This window comes from Mustela erminea, chromosome 9 (genome assembly GCF_009829155.1).
Source record: "Mustela erminea isolate mMusErm1 chromosome 9, mMusErm1.Pri, whole genome shotgun sequence".
NCBI lineage: Eukaryota > Metazoa > Chordata > Mammalia > Carnivora > Mustelidae > Mustela > Mustela erminea.
In genome coordinates this window covers 47,102,188-47,130,170 of record NC_045622.1, presented here as the reverse complement: position 1 = coordinate 47,130,170, position 27,983 = coordinate 47,102,188, and the positions used below count along the sequence as shown (strand labels likewise).

The 27,983-nt window shown below is 41.6% G+C and overlaps 1 long non-coding RNA gene across 2 annotated transcripts; it reads left to right on the top strand.

The window, feature by feature from the left end:
* The first annotated feature begins 247 nt into the window (after positions 1–247).
* LOC116600185 lies at positions 248–27,983 on the top strand. 2 transcript variants are annotated; one of them, XR_004289541.1, is made up of 3 exons: positions 248–380; positions 6,073–6,190; positions 27,448–27,983. It is a non-coding gene; the product is annotated as an uncharacterized LOC116600185 (long non-coding RNA). The 2 variants fall into 2 exon arrangements; XR_004289542.1 differs by lacking the exon at positions 27,448–27,983 and adding an exon at positions 11,870–11,998.

Genomic DNA, 27,983 nt, shown 5'->3' with positions numbered 1-27,983 from the left:
GTAAGGAGATAGGGAAGCTTAAATATGAGAAATCTGATCTTGAGAAATCCACTTGCCACTGGTAAGTGTATCTTTATAGAAGGAAAATGAAGTTTTCAACTGATTATTCATGTCAGAGAGAAGCTCCTGTGCGATCTCTCATTAGGAGTGTTTGTGCTGAGAGCTTCCCAGGTCACAGTCATTGGGCATCATAATAGAGGACATGATTGTGAATGATGGTGACAAAGTGGGTGATGGTGGTCTTGGCAGCTGGTCGTCTCTGGAGACATGCCAAGTGCTAGGTAGGCCCTGTGCCAAGTGCTTCCCATGGATTATCTCATGGAATTCTCATCACTACCTGATGGTTCATTATCTTCACTTCACAGATGCAGAAACGGAAGGTGAGTGAGGATGAATTCCCTGCTCCACATCGCCTCTCTAGGGATTGAGCAAAGCCAGGCAGTCTCCACCCCAAACCAGCAACTAAACACACTGTTTCTTAATTTGAATAATTTCTAGCTTCTGCTGTAGTCATTACCATAAGTTATGTGAATTAAATCGAAGCCATGTATGGAGAGTTCCTTCATTTTAATGCTGCCAGATGGCTGAATTTTAAACCTTCTTGAAGAAAATCTCAGAACTTTGAAGTCAAGGCGTCTTATTGTTCATGACATACCTTACTGATCATTTTTGGAACAATCTCACGAGGTAGGTAGTATTATCACATTTAACAGATGAAGAAACTGAGGCTCAGAAAACTTAAGCCAATATTCTTCAAACTTCAATGTGTACATAAATCGTCTGGGGATCTTGTTAAAATCAGATTTAGGTTCAGTAGGTCTGGTGTGGGGCTTGAAAGTTTACATTTCCAACAACCTCCCACGTCTTGCTGAGGCTGCTTTTCTGGGGGTCATGCTTAGAGGAGCAAGGTAAGTCACCTGCTCAGGATGTCACAGCATGCAAGAAGGACATACTTAAAGCCTAGTGTCTTAACATTGTCTGTGCTTCTCAGGGGTAGTATTGGTGGCTTTGAAAATGCATGGTTGCCCTTTTTCTGGTGGGACGGGTGGCTAGATAGCAATCTAGACTTGAATGTGGCTCTAAGAGCTCTACCTCTGTCATGCCCCACCCTCTCCCTGAACCTCAGTTTCTCTCTCTAAGCAAAGTTGGGGGTGAATTACATGGCTTCTAAGATCTCTGAATATCAGGATAAATCATGAGGTGGTCCCTCATGCTTAGAGTGGAAATGCTTAGAGTGGTTTCTGTTTTCCTGACCAGACCAGGACAGATACACAGATGGATGGATCTATAGACATGATTCTTCTGTTTTCTGATTTGTTAGCTGAGAAATGTTGTAGATCCTTTTGTATAAAACTTCCATTCAACCTTCCTGTTATATATCCTCCTGATAAATAACGCATGATTCAGTAAATTTTAGAAAGTACAGTTTTTCAGAAAGGCCACATAGTACCTGATCTGAGAAAAACAAAATAAAACAGTAGTAAGTAGGAGCTTGGATTCTTTTCCCTTACTGCTCACCTTTGGAATCTGGGACATGCACTCCTTCTAGATAGCTCTATACTTTGTTGCATGTGATGAAAACCCAATTCAAATTAGACTAAGCAAAAAAGACACAATATATTGTCCATGCACTAGAAAATCTATGAGCAGAGCTGGCTTTAGGTACTGTTGGATTCTGAAGTTCAGACATATTAAGACAAAGTCCCTGTATGTCTGGGTTAGATTTCGTCTTTGGCTTAATTATCAACCAGGGACTTTCTATGTGGTGGTAAAGATGGTTATAGCGTTTGTTCTTTGAGTATTATATCATTCTTAAAGCTTATGACTCCAAAGAAAAGTGAGACTTAATCTCCCATTATCCATTTTTAAACCTCATAAATACTGAGCTCATTTGTTATGGCTGGGCCACATGCCCATTTGTCAACTAATTACTGTGGCCAGAAGGAAAGGATGGGACAATTGGCTGGGTCTGGCTCTATGCCCATCTACCCCTAGGCTGGAGGACCAAGAAATACAGATGGAGAATGGGGTGAATGATGATGATAACAACTACTCTTGTTTATCTCATCTAAAACACAAAAATACCCTGCTATGGTCTGAATGTTTGTGTCCACCTAAAATTTATATGTTGAAGCTAAAGGCCAATAGGATATTTGGAAGTGGGGCCTTTGGGAGGTGCTGAAGTCATAACAGTGGAGCCCTCATGAATGAGATGAATGCCCTTATAAAAGCGACCCCGGAAATATCCCTAGTCCTTCTACCAGGTGAGGACACAGCAAGAAGGCATCATCTATGAACCAGGAAGTGGGTTTTCACCAGACACTGAATCTGCTGGTACCTTGATCCTAGACTCTCCAGCCTTTAGAACAATAGGAAGTAAATGTTGTTGTTTAAAAGGCACTCAGCTTATGGCATTTCATTATAGGAGTCTGAACAGACTAAGACACTATCTATGGAGTGGCTATTATTAAATCTGTTTTAATCCATAGCCCCTGCTCTTTTCATTCTGATACACTGCTTATCCTATAAAACCACATTCAAGAGGGTCACATTGAAGAAGTCATATTTGTCTGTAGATCCTACAGGCTTGGCCTTGGACGTGGAAACAGAAGATACAGTCAAATGGAATAGAGAAGTGAGGCATCAAAGTGGGAATGAGATATGGAAGTCCAGATCGTGAGCTGTGCATGTGGCTAGGCTGCCCAGAAGTCTGATCAAAGACTCTTGATGTAAAGGGCTTATTACCTTCCAGGTGATGCTTGCCCAAGAGGTACCAGTGAGTCACTTAGTTTAGGGTGAGCTATTACTTTTTGGTTCCAGATGAAGCCACAACTTCATGAAGCTCTGGCTTCATTTTAATCCCAGGATACACCGAACTCTCTTCTTCCACAGAGGCTTTCTTCCATCTGACTCTCCCTGCCCTCATCCTTCATCTGAGCATCAGGATGAACTATAATCCTCTTGGAGAGAATGGATGTGTGCCTTCCTGAGACGTGTACAGGTTAATCATAAGAGAGGTGAACTCCATCTCTCCTGGACAGAGTGGCCTACGTTGGATAGACTCACTTGACCTGATTTTCGACAGTTCACTATAAAGGATTCAGGGATAAGTTTTGATACAAGGAAGCTCTGACTCAGAGAAAAAAACACACAAGAGTAGATGTAAAACCTCTTCATCATTTAATCAGCAAGTATCAGTTGAGTCTCTAGCATGTGTCCAATATTGTACCTGCCCTAGGATGGGTGGCGGTAAAGAGAGGAAAGAGCTACCAAAGAAGTAGAAGACCAGTTCCTGCCAACAAGAGCCTTTCTACCTAGCTGAAGACTTCAGTAGAAGAAAAATTGAGAGACTATTTGAGATTGAGATGATTAAATTTAACAGCAAAGGTGCCCACTCATTGAGCAACTCTTTATTATCTCCTATACATGGGGCATTATGCCAGGCATGAGGTAAACCAAACATGCAATTATTTTTTCTCATTTTTAAGGGGTTTAGTTCTAGAAGGAGATGATTACAAACAAAAAGGCCAATGCAAACATTTGTTAGGTATTTGCTAAGTGATGGGCACTGTCTTGGGCTTTGTCTTTTGAACTGAGTACAAAGATAAACAAAGATAAAAATCTAATCTTTTAGTAAGATGGCATATTAATGGTGATGACAAGCATATGAAGATACACTGTGTGTATATGAAATGTGATCAATAAAAGTATAAACCAGGTACCATGGGAACTTGGGAGAATGTTACTATGCATAGTACGTGGTGTGGGTGGCAAAGGTGGGCATGATCAGGGAAGAAGGGAAATTTGGGATGTGATAATGGAGGAACAGGCATTTGCCAGATGAACAAGACATTGCTAGTACAGGGAGCAGCATGTGAACTGTCACCATAATATGAAAAATTCACGGAGTGTTTGGCACCTGCAAGTAGCTGTCCAGGTTTGGGGTAAGATTAAGAGGTGGGAGATGAAGCAGGAGAAGTAGACAGGGGCCAGATCATGAGGAGTCTGGAGGTCATGATTTAGGGAGCTTGGATTTTATCTGGAAAACGATGAAGAATCATCGAAGCATTTTAAGATGGGAAATGAGTGTAATGGTTTCAAAATGTAAGAGAAGGAAGCAAGAAGACCTACTGGGTAGCCATTTTAATAAATCAGGTAGGAGGCATTTGCTTGGTGGGAGGCACAGGGATGAGGAGGAAGGAGCTAAGTCTAGAAATCTTTGGGAGATAGTGTCGGGTATACGGGGTGAGGGAAGAGAAAGGATCTCAAAGGTTTCATGTTTCTTACTTGGGCAGTCGTTTGTGAGGTCCTGCCATTTACAAAGATTTGGGAAATGGGAGATGTGATGGTTGATTCTATGTGTCCACTTGGCTGGGCAGTAGTATTCAGTTATTTGGTCAAACACCAGTCTGGATGTTGCTGTGAGGGTGTTTTTTTTTTTAGATATGATTAACAGTTAAATCAGTAGACTCTGAGTACAGAGGATTGCCCTATAATGAGATGGGCCTCATTCAATCTGTTTAAAGCCTTCAGAGAAAAGACAGGTCCTGTGAGGAAGGAGAAATTTTGCCTCCAGATGGCCTTCACACTCAAGACTGCAACACTATCTCTTCTTTCAGTCTCCAGCCTGCCAGCTTGTCCTGCAGATTTGGGAGTGCCAGCCCCCACAATCGCACCAGCCAATTCCTTAAAATAAATTTTGCTTTCTCTATATGTGCAGTCTATTGGTTCTGTTTCTCTCAAGAACCTTAACTGTTACAGGAGGACGTCTTTTTATTCAAGCTTCTGATTCAGAAATGTTTTGCTGAAGCGAGGGTTCAGAATTTTTAAAAGAGAAAGCCAAGGCTTATTTTTGTTGTTTATGCTGGAGGGTACTGTGGTTCCGTATCAATGCTGTTTATTTATTCCCTTGAGCTATAGGGCAATGTCCTTTCTAGGCTTCTGCTGTTATACCCTGGAGAAAGTGGGACCTATTTATCAAAGTCTCACCAGTAATAAAATCCACTACACGCAATAACTTCTAATTAAGTTATTGAAGCTGAGTTTTTGTCTGGTGGTTTCTTTGGAAGTTATTCAGATGGTTTGTACCTGTAAAGCAGTGTTGGAAATGCTTCTCAAAATGTGCTTCACTTGAGATAAAGGTCTAAAAGGATACAATTTTAAAACTATTATGTTACTCTGATTACATTTATGGGAGGAGACGTGGGTCCTTCAGTGGGTCATGCGAGGTGACAGGTGGGTTAGATTCTCCTGCACAGCTACAAGGAGAGGGATCCCCAACAGCGAGACCTTTGTAGGGCTTCTTAAAGCTTTACTATTTCTTAATTCATTTTCTCAGATGCAAAGCTTTGATATCCAACAAAACAAGTCCCTCACTTATTATCTCTGTGACTTAGGGCAGGTGAACAATTGCTTTGAGCCTCAGCTGCAACATCTAGAAAGCACAGCACTTCACGTTTTTGCAAGGACTCATTGAAAGGTTATTTATCAAGTGTCCCATCTAGGGCCTGGTGCAGAGTGGGCATTCAAGTTCAGAGAAGCTATTTTTATTATTCTTCACATTTATTTGTTCCCAAAGAGGCTTTTAACTTCAAGATTGCCCAGGATACTTATATATACTTGGTCTGGTAGACCCTGAGGAAATTTCTCTCGTCCAAATGGAAATTACACCTTAACACCTAAATTACTCTTAACACCTAAAAATTTCTCAAGAATGAAAGGAATGGTCCAAGAATTCAAGCTGAAGAAAAAACCTTATTTCTTGAAGAACAAAACTGTTCCTTCATGCTTCTCTCCCCTTTTCCTTTCACACGACCAGTTGCTACTCATTGTTCAAAACTCAGGTCAATACCATCTTCTAATGGAGACTTTCTGTCCTTGCCCAGTACCTCCTTGTATTTTAGCAAAACCCTTGACATACTTCTCCGAGGAGCACAGTCAATTTTATTCTGTGAATAAACAGCAGTCTATTTATTCTATAGAATTGTCCAGGGGGTGGCCCTTGTGTTTATAACAGTACTGATTATAATGCTTATAATCATCTATTCTCTTGTTTGTATTCATTTCTAACAGGGAGCACTTTTAAGGACATGGACCACATTCAACTTCTGAACCTGTGGTGTCTGGAGCAGCGCCTGGAACATTGTCTAAGGAAAGAATGAGTGGATAAACAGAAGAATGAAAATCTGCAGTGAGTTACCATGAGGATATGTGATAGTATTTTCCATCATCCTACTGTTCCTAATCACATCTACATCTTCCCTAAGCACTACTGAGGGCACTGCCATCTGACTGTCAAGTTTATGACATTTAAGAATTCTGCAATTTCATCCTCAGGCTCCACTCATCACAGTCAGATCCAGTGAGGCAGCTTCTGTGTGCAAAAGTAGAATGAGGTGGGGGACTGTGAGTAGAGATTGTGATGAGTTTTTAATGAGGCTAACTGTGCTGAATATCAAGTTGGTTTGCATTCTCATTAGCAATTCTCATAAATTGTTTGAAATGCTCATAACATCAGGAATGCAAACTTAGAGATGAATCAATTATACCTTGGCTTCCTGGTGAGTGGAGATGATTAACTGCATCCCTACTCATCAGAGCTCCCCAAACAACCGAGACTTTATTTTTAGCCCTTCCCCTAGTGCCAGCTCCTGTCTGAAACAACTCCACTTTAGTCTAACCAGGGCATGTGAGGTTAAAACTAGGGCGAAGGGAAAGAAAAACTTAGAAAACCATGTCACCAGTCGAGTTAGACGTGGGTTCAACACAACAGTTTTGCAAAGAAGCCATTGTAGGAGGACTACAGTAGTCCAGACTCCATCTCCTACCCCAACTGGCTCTCTTCCTATGCTCTCTCTCACAGGCCCCAAGTGGGGATCCTGCCTGCAGTGACTTCCTCAAGCATTTTTAAAAATATTTTATTTATTTATTTATTTATTTATTTATTTATCTGACAGAGAGAGAGAGAGAGACAGTGAGAGAGACTGAGAGCACAAGCAGGGGGAGCAGCAGAAGGAGAAGGAGAAGCAAGCTCTCCACTGAGCAGGGAGCCTGATGCGGGGCTCCATCCCAGGATCCTGGGACTGTGACCCGAGCTGAAGGCAGACGCCTAACTGACTGAGCCATGCAGGTGCCCCTTCCTGAAACATTTGTGCCAGAATTCTGCCAATGCACCAACTATTCCATCACTTTTAAACTGTGGGTCCCTCCCCCTCACAGAGGAACCCCTATTCAGAATCTGTGTTTATGGCTTCTTTGTTTTTAGTTACAATTTTATGTACTGGTAAAACATGCATATTCCTAAGCCATACAGGGTTAAGTGTGTTAGGATTTGAACTTCAGAAAACACGTATCATACTGAATGTTTTGTTCTGTGACTTGGTCCTTTCATTCAGCATGCCTTTGGGATTGAACCGTGTTGATACATAACTCATTCATTTTCATTGCTAGTAGAATCCCATTGTATGAGTATACAGGTCTCAGGCTTTAGTAAAAATCCCTGGGACCAGATATGTTTCTAAATAAATATAGCCTGGCTGTCTGCCTTTCTGCCTTTCCTCTTCTCTCTCACCCACTCCCTCCTTCCCTCCATATCTTTCTTAAGCTCTACACCCAACGTGGGGCTTGAACTCACAACCCCAAGATCAAGACTTGCATGCTCTACTGACTGAGCCACCAGATATGCCCCAAATAAAGCTTTTTTGGGTTACTTTTAGAAAGGTAATAAGATATATATTGCATCAATTACATAACTTTCCAAAAAGGGTCTTGACAGACATTTGTAATCAAACACAGGAATATTTCTGGTTAAAATGTAGAAAGTATTTACTCTAAGAGGAATGATACAGACACTAAATAGCTTCATGTTATTTCATGTCAGGCTCTGCTGCCAAATAAGTTATGAAGTCACTTTCAGTTTCCGAAGTTTAGGGATTATGGGCCTACTTCTTAATTATTTTTCTATTCTTTAATGCAGACATTTGGTTAGTTTCCAGTTTTTTGTTAACATACATAATCCTCCCAAGCCATCTGTAGTTAGCTGCCTCCACCTACCAGGCTCTTTGAAGGCAAAAGCTGGTTCTTACTCATCTTCATGGCTTAACATAGGGCATCAATAAATGTGTTTTGAATGAATGAATAAGCATTCACTTTGCTCTTCTTGAAAACTATGCAGCTACATTAAAACCACAAAAATGAGACCCAAAGTAGTACTCAATTCACTAATGGCATTAAACAAGGGGCTGGAATAAATAAATAAAATCCTTGAGCAACTTGAGTAGTATTTTCTTCTATTGCTGGCTGGATCCAATGCCCACATGTGGTCTCTATATTATGATATCATTCTGTTACTTTTAAGTATAATCTTGGTACAGTTTACAATGGCACTGCCAATCCACTGCCCTTCTCCCTCTGCATCCAGGGGACTTAAAGGCTTAAGGAGTCAAACACAGACCAAAGGATGAGGAAGTGGGAATGTGGCCTCTCTGAATTTATTGGACAAAACTCCATCAATTACTGTGTCTACTCGTGGTTCATGTGGCTTAAGAGTAACAGGAATGGCAGAAAAGGTGCAGACTGTACCCATGGATTAGTTTGAAGGTCCTTGCTAGATAAATTTCTATTGCCGCTCAGGGCTCTTAAAGAAGGACCAGCTGAAAGAGGATATATCACCTGGTCATGACATATCCTTTCTCATCTCTGGACAGAGGCTCATTTTTGTCTTAATGGGATTTATTCCTAACATTTTTGCCTACAGGTTCAGATTTTCTATCAGTTCCTGAATAGAATACTGCTACTTTATAGAGAGTATTTGCCTGGCTGGCTCAGTTGATTAAGTGTCTGCCTTCGTCTTCAGTCATAATCTCAGGATCCTAGGGTCGAGCACTAGCATGGGCTCCCTGCTCAGCAGGAAGTCTGCTTCTCTCTCAAATAAATGAATGAATGAATAAATGAATGAATGAATGATTAAATAAATAAATAAAATCTTTATTTCAAAAAAGGGTATTTTGTAAGTCTACTGATAAGTCCAAAAGAAATGTGTCCGCCATACTACCCTGGATGTTTCAAGTCTCTGAGACAACGAAAATTCTATCGAGACTTTGTTGGCTCTTGAGGATGTCAAAGGCAGAAAAAAAAGTCCCTGAGATACTTAATTTTCTGAATCAACTTGTCTGGGCCTGAGGCCCAGATATTTGGTTAAAAATTATTCTGGATGTTTCTGTGAGCGTGTTTTTGGATGAGATTTACATCAATCAACTTTGAGTAAAACAGATTGCCATCCCTAATACGGGTGGGCCTCATCCAATGAGTTGAATGCCTTGACTGAGGGAATGGCTGACCTCTTTCCCTGAGCCAGAGAACATCGCCTCTTCCTGGTTCGACGGCAGACTGCAGACTGCCTTTAGACTCAAACTGCAACTCTTTCCTGAGTGTCCAGCCTGTCAACTCCTACCATACCCCCCATCAGATTTTCAACTTGCCGAGCCTCCACAATAACATAAGCCAATTTCTTCAAATAAATTACTTTCTCTCTATATATACACAAATCCTGTTGGTTCTGTTTCTTTGGAGACCTTGACTAATACAGTTCCTATTCTCCCACACCTCAGCATCTCTTGAAACACATACGCAAACGAGTGATTCTATTCCAGTATGAAGACTACCTTAAAAGTGGGCTGCAGGGATAAGGTATGATGAGAGCACAAAGGAGCATTTGTACTCTTGCGGGGATACTTAGGGAAGGCTTTCCAAGGGTGGTTTTCTAGGAGGGCAGTGTCTCAGGCAGAGAGATTAATGTCTAAATGTCGAAAGGTGTGGGAAAACAATGTGTTCTGAGGACCATCTGTGCAGGGGGGTGTGGTATAAAATAGAAATTTGATGTGGCAAGTAAACAAGTTGCTCAAAAGTTAAGAAAAAGCAATAATATGCCAGTGCACCCCTCTGGACAGTGACTCTCCTTGGGGACAGAGACTGGAAAGGAGCTCAATATGCAGTCCAGTGCAGAAAATGAGGCAGGAAAATGCTGAGCTACTGCTTCTGTCAAACCCAGTGGAACTGGCCTGCCTTATAGAATCTGAGAGCTGGAGGGAGCTCGGAGTTCATGTAGCGGCCTGCCTGTGAGCACCTAGGCCTAGGATGGCCTCCTGGGTGGGACACCCCAGGGCGAATATTTGCTGAAAAGTACTGACATTTAATACACTTTGCTCATTGTCTCGAATCCATTGGTGCAGGATTTAGAGAAGAAAGGGCTCGTTCTTATAGCGAGGATTACATAATTTAAGTAAATAGGTTTAAAAACAAGAAAAGAGCAGGAGAAGCAGGAGTCCATTAAGATACTGAGTCAGTTGAGAATTCTGCCCCATTTCCTGAGAGCAGTTGAAGAGAAAAAGCTAAAAATAGGAAGTGAGAAGGAAAGAAGAAACGTGAATCAAACAGTCCACACATCTATGCTAGAAATTGATTGGGATTGAGAATAGACATACTTAACTTAATTGTGATGAAGTGTCTAGAATTAGACTAAGGGAAACTTAGCGTGTGAACATTTCAAGGATGCCTAGACCTTTATCAATTTTCCAAGTAAAGATGTTGAATACAGAGGGAGAACTGCCTTGAGAGTCTTAGTCATCATAAAGACAGTTGGGAGCCCAGACTGGAGGCTGGGAGGGAAGTTCCGACTTAGTCTGGTCCCTGCTGAGCCCCTTATCCACCGCTCCTGTGTCTGGGAGCCTCCCCACATGCCCTGTCCAAAGCCTCTCGCCTCTCCCCGGGCTGCCCTCCCCGCCTTGCCTGATTTCCCTCCATGGCCTAAAGCAATGATGGCCCATCAGCTGGAGCAACAATCCAACAGACCTTTCTCACTTGCAAGGCCTGTACTCTGATAGAAGCAATTCTTAATGGCATTTCCAAGTAAATTGAATGGGGCTTGGAACAGCAACATCACGTAATTGTACCTCGTGTAGTCATGTTTTCAGAGCCTATGGCCTATGGAAAGGGATTTGCTTAGAAAACTACATACTGTGGAAATGTCGGGGAGAAGATTCAGTATGCCTTCAACCATCAGCACCCACAGTATCTGCCATGCCCACAAAACAAAGAGGAAAGTCTAAGCTGAAGAGTCTGTGCTGTCCTTAGACTAACTCTGTGCGTACACGTACATGTGCATATGTGTGTGTGTGTGTGCGTCTGAAAATGACTCCGGGTATATGGATACCAACTTCTCACCAAGACATCGTGGGGGAAGATGGAAGTGCTGGCTGGTCATTTTGTCTGTGTGAAGACTGAGACTTGGTGACCAAAAGTTTTGCAGCTAACCAACTGTCTGGTCTTAAGCCATTGAATGTCTTGGAGCCCCTGTGTCTGTCCTCGTCTGTAAAATGCAGATACAGGAATTGCCTACCTACTGGAGTTCCTGCAAGGATGAAAAGGGCAATGTTTTTCACTGCACCTAGTCTGGCTTTCAAAGTCTGTCGCGAGCTGGCCGTCAATGCCCTCTCTCACCTTGCCTCATGTTGCTCTTTCCAAATGGGGATGCACAGGAAGCTTTCCACACACCAGGCCACTGCTCACCTGCTCTTCCCCTCCTGCAGTGCCAGCTTCAGGTTTTTGTATTTGTCCAAAGAATAGAAAATTTTTAAGACTCAGCCTGAAACCGAATGGCCTCAGGGAGCCTTCCTGGATTATCTTAACTTTGCTGATTGCTCCCTCCTTGAATTCCTCTGAACTTCAAGCACCTTATCAAGTGTTTCACACAACCTCCTTTGACAACTCACTGCTTTGTCTGTGTCAGAGAGAATATTTTCAAAGCAACTCCTGTTATATTTTTGCCTTTTAAAAATTCTGCTTATTTTCCCATAATGTTTTTTTTTAATAGGGCAGACCGAAAGGCTGGAATGAGGAGCTGATGACATAAGGAATATCCCTTCCTCGAGGGAAGAGGCAATCAGAAGACCTTTCAGAAGGTGTTGGGTGAAAGAGGGGAGTCAGGAAGGGAGGCGAAGGGCAGATACAAATGACCTTCCCCCGTTTCTCTGGGATCAGATAGGATGGTGGTAGACCAGTAGATGGGATGACAGAAGCTTAAAGACAGAAAACATATGATCTGGCACCTGCTTTCCTCACACATGACCCGAAGGCATTGTAAACCCCAAAGAGAAGTCCAGAATTTCCCATAGCCTCCTTGTCTACAAAGTACTCAGATGGGAGAGTAGGAATTGTTAAAACAAGTGCCCAAGAGTTTGGCCTTAGTTTTCTACGATCCTAGGGGATCAAGAAGTTCTTTGTGCGTCTCAGGCAGTGGGGTCCTTTGGAGATATTGGCTGATGAGCTCCAAAGGCCAAAGGGGTTGTCCGTAACAGAAGCGAAGAGACACCATAGCAAAGGGCAGAGCCAGTCCCGCACAGTCGTGACTTCAAAGCAGTTGTAGATGCCTGAGAGGACCAGTGGTTCCAGTGAGATCCAAGGTAGGCCACGTTAGTGAGCAAGACGTCACTCTTCAACTTTAGTGAGAGAAAGGCCTACGGGATGCTAATCACGCAACCAACGAACAGCAGGTTCTAGAAGCAGGAACTGGAAGGAGACAAGGGGAAGAAGCACATTTTCCCCGAAGTTTTAAGTTTTCCAACTCCCCCTCACATCCTTCCCCCATCACATGAGTGGGATGAGGGCTTGAGAAAAAGGTGAAAGAAGTTATAGGAAATGAGAGCTACAGGCTCCTTCTCTCTCTCTTCCCTTCCTCCTCTTTTCCTTTGTACATCTGATAAGTAGTGAGCAAGTTCTGGCCTCTGTCTATGTATCTTATCTACTCCAATAGATTCAAAGTTGCTGAGAGCTGGGATAGAGTTCGAGAGCTGGGCCTGACATTGTGTTCTGAACACCTGTCAACATCTGTTTTGTAGAGTTTGCACAAGGACCTTCATCGTCATCTGAAAATGCGGTGGTGGTGGTAATAATTGCTCCTCTTTTTTGCAAGGGAGATACATAAGGTAGATGAAAAGAAGGTTCTGGATCCAGACTATCTGGGTTTGAATCCTGGGCCTGCAACTGACTAGCTATGGGATCCTGGGGAGAAATTGCTCAACTTCTCTGTACTTAGTTTCTTTGGCTGTAAAATGATGAAAGTTCCTAGGATTGTCCTGAGGGTCAAACATGTTCGTACATATAAACTTAGACGGTGCTTGGATCACACGAAACCATCAGAGACACTTTAGTCTTATGTGCTGGGCAATTTCCGTGCTACTTGGTCTCTGTTTTAGAGATGACGTACAGAAATATTAAGTGACTTGCACAAGAACACACGCTAGAAAGCCCAGATTACAAGGCAGGCAGACTGAGCTCATACACATGCATTACCGGTAGGATGGAAACCACTCATTTTCCTAGTAGTCCTCAAGGCCCCACCCTGTGAGCACTTTCTCTTCTACTGGCACCATTCTGTTAATGGTTCCTTCCCTTCCATGCTCACTTAGATAGTAACAACTTACAGCCCTTAAGAACTATCCAACTTGCTGTTTTTTGGTTAAGAAAAAGGGAAATACAAGGGTTTTTTTTTTTTTTTTTTTTTTTTTTTTACTGTGCTTATTCTCCTGTCCTTAGAGTTTCTTAAAATTAAAAATTTAGGTCCCTATAATGTTCTTAGGCTATTCATAGTTTTATTAGAGTAAAAATTTTATTTGGGGCCATTTAGGAAATTTAGATTCAAATGATTAAGCTAAAAATATCAAAACATTAGATGCCATTTATTAGGCACATACTGGTGACAAACACTATATTGTGCCTAGTCTTCACAACAACCTTGAAAGTTTAGTAATTTAAAGGTGAGGAAATCAAGAATCTTTAAAATAGGGGGGTGCCTGGTGGCTCAGTCGGTTAAGTATCTCACTCTTCATTTCAGCTCAGGTTACAATCTCAGGGTCGTGAGATCTGGCCCTCTGTCAGGCTCTGCACTCAGCATGGAGTCTGCTTGGGATTCTCTCTCCTTCTCCCTCTGCTTCTGTCCCTCCCCCTGCTCACGCTCTAAATACATATATACATACAATCTTAAAAAAAAAAAAAGTAGTGTCCAGAAGTATGAATATATGATGACACACTACTAATTTAATATTCTGGAGGCCACATCAATATGCTAATTAAATCTGCATGGAGTTAGCCTGGTTATTTCCTGGAAGGATCATTTGCAGAAACTTGCTGTAAAGGTAAGACAATAAAATTCGGAAGAAAAATGAAATTACAGACCTTGAGCTTAGAAGGTTAGATATCCTAGGTAAGGATTTATTGAGTAAGCTCTATTTGAATTTCCTTTCCTAAAGCTTCATTATGGGCTTCAGTGTCAGATTTAAGCATCATTTCCACACTATTCTGTTAAAAATAGGAGCAGTTGACTTCAAGACTGCTTGGGGCTTCCTCACCTGGTCTAGAAAAGGGGCACAGTCTTGGGAAGATTATGATTTAAGACAGTGTTTCTCAAACTCTGCCTTGTATCAGAAAAACCTGGAGGGCTTGTAAAAACAGATTGCCAAGCTTATGCCCAGAGTTTCTAATATAGGTCTGCTGTGGGGCCCGAGAATTTGCATCTTCAGTAGGTTCCCAGGTGATGCTGGTGCTAATAATTGAGAGACCAGTCTTGGAGAACCAGTGATTTATGAGAAGCTGGAGTGCCTTTATCCATTTTTGGTAAATTTGCTTCCTCCTTCTCCTTATTCTCCTCCTCTTACTCTTTTTAGGGTCTCCTCCCTGTCAGGAATGGAACACCATCACACTGCCCTCTCTGAAATTACTTGGGCTCTGGTTTTGGTGACATTGTCAAGGTATACTGGAGAGATTACAGATAGTGGAGAAGGAGAGGCCTGGGTATGAGTCTAAGACTTGTCATTTACTAACTGCATGACCTAGGACAAGTTGCTGAACTTTTTTGAACTGTAATTTTCTTATTCATAAAACGAGGAAAATGATGAGAGCTCTTTATCACCTGAATGAGATTGTTGTGAGAGTGAATCAAGGCACAGGTATGAAAACATTTTGCAATTTAAAAATATTTATTTATTTATTTATTTATTTGAGAGAGAGGGAGAGGAAAGGAGGGAGGGCAAAAAGGGTAAGGGAGAAGCAGACTCCCCACTGAGTAGGAAGCCCAACACAGGGCTTGAACCCAGAACTCCAAGATCATGGCTTGAGCTAAAGTCAGGAGCTTAACCAACTAAGCAACCCAAGTTGTGAATCATAAAGCTGTTTGCTATGGTATGGCCTCAGACAGACCTATGTCTAAATACTGGGTTAGTTCATTGTGATGTCTTGGACTAATTTATCTTCTCTGTACATAAAATAGTGGGATAAAATATGTATCTCATAAATTTATTGTGAGGATTAAATTAGATAATGTTAATAATAAAACATCTACCATGTATCTGTCTTAAGAGGGCTCAATAAAGGCTAATTGCCACCCCCAACTCTATGAAACTGTACTACTCTCTAGTCAGCTGCTTAAATTCCAAATGTAAGAATCAGACTTAATTAATCCCTTTCTCTCATATTCCACTTGTTTTGTTTACAGCTATACCTCTAGCAAATAGTGGAATGTGGGCACATAGTGAGTACTTTTATTAGACAAAGAAATAAAATTCTGTTAGTTTGGGCCTGCAAAACATATTATGAATCAGTTAATTTTTCAACAATTCCCTTGAGACCAGTCTTGCCCAACCATCTTTTACCCAGACTACATCATGTTCCCTTAGCCTTTCCTAGTCTTCACTCCTGCCAATCAATTCTCATTTTCTTGCAGGTTTGAATATTTTACTTGAACTTTCATCTGCATAAATTGTACTGGATTATATCTAGTACTATGTTTTTAAAAAATCTTGCTTGGTACTTGAACTTTTAAAATATGAGAACACAGACTTATTGGATTTGCAAAAAATTTCAACCATAATCTTGAAGATTCTTCTCTCTCCATTTATTTTAATTTCTCCTCTTGTATATTCTTTTTTTAAAAAATATTTTATTTATTTGAGAGAGAGTGAGCACGAGCAGGGGGAGGGGCTGAGGCAGAGGGAAAAGCAGACTCCCCACTGAGCAGGGAGCCTGATGTGGATGCAGGGCTCTATGTGGGGCAATCCTAGAACCTTGAGACCATGACCCGAGCCAAAGGCAGTCACCCAACCAAGTGAGCCCCCCAGGCACCCCTCTTTTTGGACATTCTAAGAGATCTATGTTTGACTTTCTTTTGGTATGTATTCTCCATGTTTTCTTAATGTTTCTTTTCTATTACTCATCCTTTTGCTTCTCAGTGCCACATTCCAGGTAATTTTAAAAAATTCTGCCTTCTAATTCACAAAGTCTCTTTTCATCTGTGTCTAAACTACTATTTTTTGGTTTTGCTGTTTCTGGTCTAAATTATTTTTTTTAGTTCAAAAAATTTCCATTGGATTTTTTTCAAAGAAAATTTCTTCCCAAGATATATGAAATTTGCCATTTTTTTCTTCTTTTGAAGGATAGACTCCATCTTAGTGTTACTGAGTTGTCTAAATATACTGTTCCTACATTTCTGTCTCCTTGGGGATGAGGATAAATCTATTGATTGTTCTTATAGTCCACTTTTAAATTTTTGTTCAAAAGTTCAACTTGCTTGGGATGTTCTTCCCCTCATGCCCTTCTTTCAGATAGTTGTGTGACCTTCCAAGATGCATAGCTCTCAACTAAGGTTATGTCTGGGGTCAGAAGTTACCATGATGCACAATTTATGTCAAGTTCTTATTTTTCCAGAGCAGACTGGTAGAGGGAAAGGTCATGGATACTGGAACCAAACCAAACTGGTTTTGAATCTTGGCTCTGACCCCTCTTAATTGTGTGGACTTGGCTTCTAAGTTGCTCGTCTGAAAAAGGCAGAAAATAGTAATACTTGTCTTCTATCATTCTTTTTGAAATCAAGTAGGAGAATACATTGAATGTCCTTAGATACGCAATAATAGACAAATATTTTTGGTGGAATGGTAACAGTGGCCAACATAAAATAAATCTCCATGGTTAGAATTCCACCTATCACAAATGTTGCATCTTTGGATGTGTGTGGTTTTACATAGTGTTCCTTAAATCATCTTCTCAGGCTAACCAGAGTATAAGATACCGGACAATATGGTAGGAACCCAGGAATCTACGTTTACAATTGAGAATATTTCTGCACACTCAGAAGAGTTTCTTTTCAACTGGCTACATTTACCTGAATACTGTACCTTACCACATAAGTAAGGGAAAGATAAAATTATGCTATAAAATTATGCTGTGAATAGCTCATTTATTCTGAATATAAGGAAGGTCCAGGATCAAGGACGCTTAAGGATTTCACATGGTGGCCGCAATGGTGGTGAAGTGATACAGAACTTGTTCTCATAAACATAAGAGGCAGAGCGGGATGGTGCTGAAGACTTGGGGAAGGAGTGGGGTGGGGGGTGGGGGGAAGGAATGGAGGCCAATAAGAGGCTATTCCTGACACTTATGGGAGGGCAGATTCTGATTTTTTTTCTGATATGATTTTGTCCTTTTCTTCTGTTTCCGTATTTAGTTCAGTCAACTCTCATTTCATTTCTCCTATACCCCTTTTTTTATTCTTAAATTTTCTATGTCTGAGCCAAGGTGTTTTCCATAGCCTTAAATCCTTGTTGGAGACTATTTGATTCAACTTGGCATTTTGTGTTACAGATTTCTTTAGTTTTATGGTTGGTTTTGGAGAAAATTTTCATCAGTGGAAATGCTTTGATTTGTATTTTCTCATTTTCATTTTTATGTTAGTTTTATATGGATGTGTCTATTTTCTACCCCAGTTAATTTCATGGGCAAAGTTTCTAGCCCAGGAGCACCCTATTGTATCAGTTTTAACCTCTTCTATGCACTTTCTTTTATGGAAAATATTGTCATCTAATGGTGCTCTGAAGCAGAGAGATTGCCATATTTTATTTTCTTTTGTTTCTGCAGGAACTTACCCCTTAACTTACCCCTATTATTTCTCTCCTATAACTGATGACCTTGTCTCCAACTAGTGCCACCCCTTTCTTAGTATCTTATACTTTCTTGAAATTAATGCTTCCTGGGGCTGCCAGTTCTGGCCTCAGGCACTTTCAAGCTCCTTCCTTACAGATTTTTTAGGGGAGGCAGGGGGTTGGGGGTAGTATGGGTAAGTTTCAAAATTAGGTAGTCACCATTGTTCTCCAGACCTGGAAGATCCTGGGAGACAGATTATTCTGATGGAATAATCTTCTGATAGAAAGTTAACCGAAGGAAATAAATTGATATCTGTATCTATATAAAATATTTGCCCTATCATCTGAACTCTGTATTTCTGACTGACTCTCAGTTTATTCTGATGGTCATTGAACTCGGCTGTGTGGGCTTATGTCTTCAAGTGCTATGTGTTCAACCATCCTGTGTTGCATTTCTACAAAGCAAAGGGTTCCCCACTTTCCATTTACTCATCTTTCTTTTTGTCCTTCTTGAGCTCTCTTCTGGTCCTTCCTGCTTCTCTCCTGATATAATGACACTGTCAAAAGCAGGCCAGCCTGTTTGTGCTTTTGGTCACCTGACAGCAATCCTAAAGCTTGTCAATCTCACACCCTTACTGAGGACTGTTTCATGGCTGAAGTTTCTTAATTAACAAATTGTCAGATGGGTCTGGGGGCTTAAAGTTAGGGGCCTGCTTTGTGTTTTACTAATATAGATGTATTTGTCTGTCTGACCTAGGAATGAGTTCTGGCCATTTTTGACATTTTCCCAAGGCCAAGGTAAAAATCCCAATTTAGAATGACTGACTTCAAAACACTGTAGACACAAATGGTGGCTCACGGCATTATTTACATTTCAATGCAACCATTGATGTAGGATGTTTAGCACAATTAAGCCTCTGGGGACACATCCAGCCAGTGCATCCTTTGATTTAAGTAAATTGAATCAATATATGCTGAGTTTCTGTATTAACATGCAGCTTAGGAGGCATTTATGCTCAGCTACAAAATCTAATTAGTGGTTTCCTGTTTGGGGTATAGTGACTGTTTATTTCATTTCCAGTTCACCTGGGCCTGTAATAAGTTCTCATGCTTGATTTCTATTCAGATGGTGACACTTTGCCTTTCATTCCCAGCCTTTTCACAAAAGACCCAGGAACCTAGTGTACCAGAAACAAATGGCAGAGAGGATTAAAAATAAGGACTTTTGACTGAATTGTTTAGGTCCCCACATCATTAATGGAAAGGAACTAGTAAAGTTCACTGTATCAATCAGAAGAGGACAACTGCAATGGAATTTTCTAGGGGTTTTTCTCTTTAAAGTCCTGATTTTATTTCTCACCAAGGATCTGGCTACTGAGCATCCTTTAAGATTATGAATAATAAAGTGCTATTGTTAAACTTTGCTTGGGTTCACAGAACATTTATATGCCATAATTCTGCTGCTGCCTCAACTAAGTCCTGCTAATGTCTTTAGGTGTTAAAATTTCTTTCTCAATCTATTTCTTTCTATGAGGTCATTTAAAGCTGCATTTATATGCCCAGGAGTAGGACTGATGGAGTAGGAAGTTGCCATACAAATGGCTGTGGACACTTTGTGGTCACTCAATAGGCAAGCATGGGTTGTAAACTGTGAAGCTCATAAAGAAAGCACATTGAGATTTCTAGTGCACCCAAATAACTGGGCCTCCAGGATACAGGATATATCTTTTTAAATGGTATAGCTGTATGCTATAGGAAAATGATTCAATCTCTGGGACTACCTTTAAAAAAATTGTTGATAACTCGGTACAAAGTAAACTTAATGGTCTAGCCACATTTTAAATGCTTAAAATCATATCCTTGCATTCAAGATCTGAAACTTCGGGGCTCTTAAGTTTGTGTTAAAAGTTGCAGTGACCACAATGGGGCTGTGTATTTCTTTTTAAAAGCATGTTGGATCTCGCATTCTCTGTGATGTTAGCAGCCCACTGATGATCATTGACAACTATTAACATCAGCTGAAATTACAAAATAGTGATTTCTCATTGTATTATTGCTTCTTCATCTATTAGTTGGAATTCTTCTATAATGAAACACTTCTTATCAACTCTTTAGTTACCTTTACATACAGTGTGTACACTTTCAAAGGAGACTAATACATTTTCTTAAGGTGTCATAACTCATGGCTTTAAACATAGATGAGATATCCCAGTCAATTACAGGTATTATTCTTATTTAAGCTTAACTTGTCCCATCTTTGTCCAGCTCTTTAAATTGGTTCCTGACAGGTGCCTGGGTGGTTCAGGTGTTAAGTGTCCGCCTTCAGCTCAGGTCATGATCCCAGGGTCCTGGGATGGAGCCCTGCATCTGGCTCCTTGATCAGCAGGAAGCCTCCTTCTCCCTCTCCCACTACTCCTGCTTGTATTCTCTCTCTCTGTCAAATAAATAAATAAATAAAAATAAATAAAATCTTTAAAAATAAACAAAATAAATAAAATAAATAAAATCTTAAAAAAAAAAAAAAATTGGCTCCTGACTCCTTTTGCCACAATCTCATTTCAGAGGAACATTCCCTCACCCCGAGCTGTATAGGATTTTAACAGCAAAGCCCGGCTGGAGATGAGCTAAAGATCACAAACTTTAAAATCCATAATGAAGCAAAGACAAAAATCAACGAAACAAACAAAAATGAGAGCATTCCAAGAATTTCTTAACACAGAATATGAGAGACTATAAGTGTTTTTAAAAGATAAAGAATTACAAAAAAGAAATTGAAATTCTAAGAAAAGAAAGGCACTGTGCAAAAAAAACGGGCAGGTGGATTTTAAAAGTACTGGGCAGGATTTACAAAACTAAAACAAAAAGCAAACAGATCATGATTAATGCTCTAGAAAAAGGAGGGCTATGGTAATTTTTTTAAAAAGCCAGTAGATGGGTGAAACAGATTCTTTAAACTACTTTTAGGAGTGCCTGGGTGGCTCAGTTGGTTAAGGGTCTGCCGTTGGCTCAGGCCATGATCTCAGGGTCCTGGAATGGAGCCTCGCATTGGGCTCCCTGCTCAGCCGGGAGCCTGCTTCTCCTTCTCGATCTCTGCCTCCCTGCTTATGCTCTCTGGCTCTCTTTCTCTGTCAAATAAATAAAATCTTTTTGAAAAAACAACCAACAAACTACTTTTAAAACCATGCATTCAATCTAATTTATGAGCACAGAGAAATGAGCACTGATAGGTAAAAATATTGAAAATACAGTGAAATATTATTAAATTAAATTATTAATAATTATTAAATATTATTAAATATAAATATTTATATTAAATATAAAATTAAATGGGGAGGATGGAAGTTTCATATGTTTAATAGGAGTTTAAGAGACACCTGGGTGGCTCACTTGGTTAAGTGCCTGACTCTTCATCTCAGGGTCTTGATCTCTGGGTCATGAGTTCAAGCTCTGCGTTGGGCTCCATGTTGGGCATGAAGCCCATTTAAAAAAACACTGGAGCTCAAAAAAAAAAAAAAAGAGAGAGAGAGAATAGGTAGGGGCACCTGGGTGACTCATTCAGTTAAGCATATGACTCTTGGTTCTGGCTCAGGCCATGTTCTCAGGGTCATGGGATTGAGCTCTGCCTTGAGTCCTGCATCAGGCCCTGTGTGGAAGCCCATGTGGAGTCCTGCATCGGGCTTCCCTCATTTTAAATGCTTAAAATCATAATCTGCTTCTTTCCCTCACTCTTAACCTCTCCCCCCTCCTCTAAAATAAATGAATACCTCTTAAAAAAACAAAAAGAGAGAGAGAGAATAGGTAACATTAAAAAATAATGACTGAGAATTTTCTGAAACTTATGTAAGACATCTTCAGATTTAAGAATCCCAATGAGTCCCAAGCAATATTAAAAATACTAAAAATTTAAAAATATATACTATAGCCACGTTATACTGAAAATGCAAAACACCAAAGATAAAGTTTTTAAACAAAAAATCTTAAGTACAGTCAGAAGGAAAAACAGAGAATCCACAGATTTCTCCATGTCAACAATAAAGGCCAGGAGATGGTGGAATAAGTATTTTCTAAATCTTGAGAGAAAAAGTACTTGCCAACTTCAAATTCTACACATAGTTAAATTTTCACTGGAGAGGGAGGGGAAAATTGAACAAGGTTCCCCCTGAACTCAGGGGGCAGGAATAGGGTATAAGAAGCAATAACTAAAAAAGATAGTTGTACAGAAATTTTAACATTATTAAGCAATTTATGGATTAAATGACAAACCATATGGAAATAAATATAACAGAATGACTATAAAATTTTTTTGAGGTTCGAATAAATCAGGGATTAGAGAGAAATTAATAATATGAACTTTTATAACAAGGGAGAACTTAATGAACTAAACTCCTGATTCTTGACTCAAAAAGGAGCAACAGTGAAGAAATAATTGATGTGAAAGCACTTTGTAAAGGGCATGAGGGAGCACTTACTAGTAGCTGCCAGAACTTAAAATACTGTCAAGAAAGCATACTCTGTGAATATGAGATAATGGAAACTCAGGGATATGGAATAAACGACATTTCAAGATCCCTACAATCTTTAAAGAGAGGCAAAGTCTTGCTTTCTTAACCAGAGTCCTTGTCAACATCCATGACTGAGAGCAGAAAACTGGGTAATCCAGAGGTTTCACCAAACTTGTCAGGACTTGGGGTGAGCAGAGCTTCGATAGAGAAGTTGACCAACTGCTGCTGCTTGTGTTGCACAGGGTCATGGCTGGTGGGTCTTGAAGAAAAGCTTCCACTCAAAAGCCATTCCGTGACTAGGAAAAGGACACCCAGAGAGCCGAGGAGCTGAGAGGTGACAAAGTGGTTCCTATAAAGTCAGTTTCAGCCACCTTCATCCAAGAAGTGTGAGCAGTGACAAATTTGTGGCCTAAGTGTTGGCAGATCTGTCATGAAAAAGAGCTACGCTAGCCACCAGGAGTCACCTAGAAGTACAGCTTTCAGAATTCTGCTCGTGAGTTATTGTGGGAGCAAAATGGCTGATGGCCCTAGCTGGCAGCTCTTAAAACCCATTTTTGTCATTCTTGTCTCCCCAGTCAACCTACAGAATCTTGCCACTGGCTTCCGACAAGGGGATGGGAAGACAGGGAGAGCTGGTTTCATGGCAGGGAAGGGAGGAGAGGGGAGAGAGGGGCGTAAAGATACACCACGTTTTGTTGATTCATTCCTCAGCTGATGGGCTGTTTCCACTCGTGGCTAGTATAAGTCATGCTATTGTGAACATTCATGTATAATTTTTTACAGGAACATGTGTTTTCACTTCTCCTGAGTATATATCTAGGAACAAAGGTACATGCTGGGTCATTATGGTAACTCTATATTTACGCTTTTGAGGAAATGCCAGACTGTTTTCCAAAGAAGTTGTATGATTTTATATTCCGGCCAGCAGTGGATGAAAATTCCAGTTTCTCCACACCCTCCCTGACACCTGTCATTTATTCATGTTTTTAGTATAGCCAGTCTAGCGGACGTGAGGGGATGCCCCCTGGTTTTGGTTCACCTTTCCCTAATGACTAGTGATGCGAGCATCTTCTCCTGCGCTTACCGGCCATTTGTATATCTTTTTCTGGAGATTAGTTTATTCAAGTCCTTTGCCCACTTTTCTTCTCTAAGTTTTTATTCTTTGCAAACACTTTATAGTAACAAACATATGGAAGAAAGTCACCCACAGCCTACCCCAATGTAGCAAATGTTTTTGTGTTTCCAAGTTTCTTGCCTATACACATACTTTCCTTAACCATGTTTTAAAAATACTGACTAAAATATACACAACATAAAACATACACTTTTAGCCAGTTTTAAGTGTATAGGTCAATGTTGTTAAGTACATTCACATTATTGTACAACCATCCCTACCATCCATCTTCAGAACAACTTCTCCTTCCTAAACTGAAGCTTTATAACCATGAAACTCTCCAGACTTTGTCTCTATCAATAAGGTCAGAAGGCTGGGAAGTTATGGCCTTAGGGCTAAATCTAGCTTGCAGCCTGTTTTTTGTAAAGTTTAATGTGAATACAGTCATGCTCTTTCATTAAGCTATTGTCAACGGCTACTTTCATGTTACAAAGTTGAATACTTGTGATAGACCCATATGTGACCCACAAAGCTTGTCATTTACCAGATAATATTTACTATTATTATACACACACACACACACACACACACACACACACACACACACACAAAATCATCTGGTCCCCTGAAGAGAAAGTGTGCCACTCCTGCATTAGATATAGCTTTTAGTCACCCATTTACCTCTTCCAGAAAGTTCACAATGGTTGGACATTTTGGTTCTTCTTGTACATTGGAGATGGAGTACAGAGGGGTGAGGAGGGGCAAATAGGAACAGATTATCAACAGGCCATTGCAAGGTGAGAATCAGAGATGTTTCCAAGGTTTAATAGCAAACTGTGTAGAGGATTTTATGACCGCAAGCACAAATGTAGGAATGTTATCTCGCAGAGCTTTGAACTACAGAATTGGAAGGCTCCTTTGACACTGCTGATAGACTTTTTCTTTGAAACTGGACTCTCGGTTCCTATTTCAACTTGCCTTTTTCTCTGGAATGCAGTATGGGGAAGGACACAATCTGAGCTCCAGGAGACAGTGTGAGATAGTTGGAGAGAACACACAGGGTTCCTTCAAACCTGAGCAGATCCAAGTCTGTATCTGGCTCCACTGCCAACCAGCTATAGGACCCTGAACAAGTTAATTTTAAGTTAATTTCTCCACGCCTTAGTTTTTCTATCCATAACATGCAGGAATGATAATACTGTTAGGACTGGGCTATTATAAGACTTAGATGAGAAATGCAGAACACCTGGCATGTAGTGAGAACCATTGTTATGATTACAGTGTCCTGCAAACAGTCATCTGCTCTGCTGGACATTCAGAGATGAGAAACCACCAAAAAATGCCTCCTATGGCTCCTAGTATCAGGAAGTTAAATATATTCTGCTAAAAGATGCCTGGGTAATTATTTAGATAAGTTATCACCTGGGCAATTATTTAGATAAACTGTTTCATCGCGAGGTGCGGAAGCTGGAGTCTTCTTCCAGGCTCTTGTCCCTCATTGGCTGAAGACTGTCCTTGGCTGGTACTTTTGGGCTGCCTTGCAGGTTGAACAAATTTTATGCTCTAGAGAAAGCCTGCAGGTGGAGGACCAGAGAGATGCAGGGTCAAAACTGCAGTGTCCTGGAAACTGTGTATTGTGGATGGACTCAGAAGTGGACGAAGGCTGTGTGGGCTGGGTCTCAGTGGTGGCTGTGGGAGGGCAGGACCCATATCCAAGCCGCCATGCTGGCTATCTCCCTCTTACCCAAGTTACTCCTGGCCGCAGCAGTGGTCATGAGCATGGTTTTCCTGGTATTGGGATAAATATCTGTTAATGTGATACATGTGAGATGGTAGGAGGATAAACTTGTTTCTTTCTTTCTTCCTTCCTTCCTTCCTTCCTTCCTTCCTTCCTTTCTTTCTTTCTTTCTTTCTTTCTCTCTTTCTTTCTTTCTTTCTTTGACAGAGAGAGATTTATTTATTTGACGGGCAGAGAGGCAGGCAGAGAGAGAGGGGGAAGCAGGCTTCCTGCCGAGCAGAGAGCCTGATGCGCGGCTCGATCCCAGGACCCTGAGATCATGACCTGAGCCGAAGGCAGCGGCTTAACCCACTGAGCCACCCAGGCACCACTCTCACTTTTTTTTTTAAGTGAAGAAAAGTCTGCTGAGACTCCAGAGGAGAAAGCTCAACAGGGGAATCTGGTTCCTTTGGATTCAGTGTCTCCCTCAGCTGCCAGGACCAAAACAGGTCCGGCACAGCTGGGATGGTGGGCGCCTGCCCCCGCCCCCCCCCAACCCACTTTTGACATGGTTGACAGCAACGTGGGCACCATGCTGTCTGTTCAGGCCTCTTATTGTCGTTTCCCTACCTGTCACTCCATCAGTACCAGCATCCAGATCAACTGGACTGATACCCAGATAGGCAGAGGGATGCGCTGTGTGTTCGCAGGACAGTACATTGGGCTGGGAGCTGGGGCACCCGGGTTCAAGTCTCTATTTTGCCACTAGTTCTCAAGGCCTCCTGTCCCTGTCCCTGTCCACAAAGCCAGAGAGTTAGACCAGAGAGCTTTGTCTCCTCTCTCCCATCAGGAGGTGACACTGGCTCATTTCATTCTTCCCTGGGAACAGGGATGTGAAATTGAAGTTCTGCTCTGAGAGAAGGCTTTGCCACTTAACTCCAGCTGCTATTAGGGCCTCACGGAGTTTGCTTTCTCATCTATTAAATGGGGTCAATAAAGCCTGCTTTTCCAAACTCACAGAATTTTAGGGAGCAGAGCAAGTGAGATAGTAATTATAAGAATGTTCTAGCGAAGCCTCGGTGGTACAGCCGGTTAAGAATCTGCCTTTTGGGGCACCTGGGTGGCTCCGTGGGTTAAAACCTCTGCCTTTGGCTCAGGTCATGATCCCAGGGTCCTGGGATCGAACCCTACATCGGGCTTTCTGCTCAGCAGGGAGCCTGCTTCTTCCTCTCTCTCTCTGCCTGCCTCTCTGACTACTTATGATCTCGGTCCGTCAAATAAATAAATAAAAATCTTAAAAAAAAGAGAATCTGCCTTTTGATTTTGGCTCAGGTTGTGATCTCAGGGTTGGGAGATCGAGCCCCGCTTCGGGCTCCACACACAGCATGGAGTCTGCTTGGGATTCTCTCTCGCTCTCTCCTTCTGCTGCTCCCACTCATGCTCTCTCTCTCTAAACTAAATAAATGAATCTTTACCAAAAAATTCACTCATTCATTTTTTCTTCCTTCCTTCATTCCTTCATCAAATGAGCATGAGCATTTATGTCTGTGTTGGTTTCCGAGATTCTATGAGATCCTGCTCCTGTGGGATTTTCAGTTGGATGCAGGTATCAAGAAGCAAGCACATAATTAAGTGACTGGGACACATCCTAACCCAGCAGTCTAGGTTACCATGCTGTGTGAACACGGAAGACTCGGAGGCTCCCAAGGGCAGGATGACACACACACCTAACAGGAGAGGAACATAATTACCCAGTCACCATGCATTTGTAGAATTCTGACTCACTACATGTGTCTCTCTCCTGGTTGCGGCATGAGCTTCCCTGACTTTCATGTCACTGTTTGTTTGCTCTGTCCTCTGTCACTCGACACGTTTGCTTTTGGCATGCCTCTCTTACCAGGCCACAGGGACAGACCAGGTCTGCTGTGCTTTCTTGAGCAAGCATCCCATAGAGGGAGTGGGGCCAGCTTCCCGGCAAGAGCAGGCTGTTCCTGTATGCACACGGCTTCAGGGACCAGGGATCACCAACCCTAACTCGCTTCCTTGTGTATATGTTCTTTCTGAAGGCCTGGTGTGCCATGAACAATGAGCACAGGGATCCCAACTCTCCCCCTTTCCCCATAAAATGCAAAACTTCCTTCTATCTTCCAGGTATACACAGAGCTGTGCCCTGGCCCAGCTCCACGGCCACTACCACCTCCTACCAGATGGCAGGAAGCGAGCCTGCAGGAGATGGGAGCCATTGTCTCTCTAAGAACCGCTGAGCTTCTGGGAGAGGCCAGATTGGTGGTGATAGGCAGCTGGACGACCCAGGAGTCCAAGGAGTCCAAGGAGTGCCCAGAAGAGAGGAGTTCCCTGGGCACTCGTGGCCAAACTGCTGTATCTAGCATACATCTTTTTTCCCAAAGATGCCAAATGCCTCCCTTGTACCCTTGGTTTTTGTTGAGGTTCTCATAACTAACCTTCATATCACCATGTTCCCAAGTAAACTGAGGCTCTCTGTTTCCTCTGCAAATGCTCCCACTGACACCTGTGGAGGGCAGAGTTCTGCAGCTGGGCGGGGGCCCTCTCATTTGTGTTCAGACGTTCACTCCCACTAATGGAGGGCCTCGCCATCAGTTACTGTTTAATGAGAGGCGGTTCTGCAGGATCCTCCCCTGTTTATTCCTGCTGGGGTGGTTGTTACT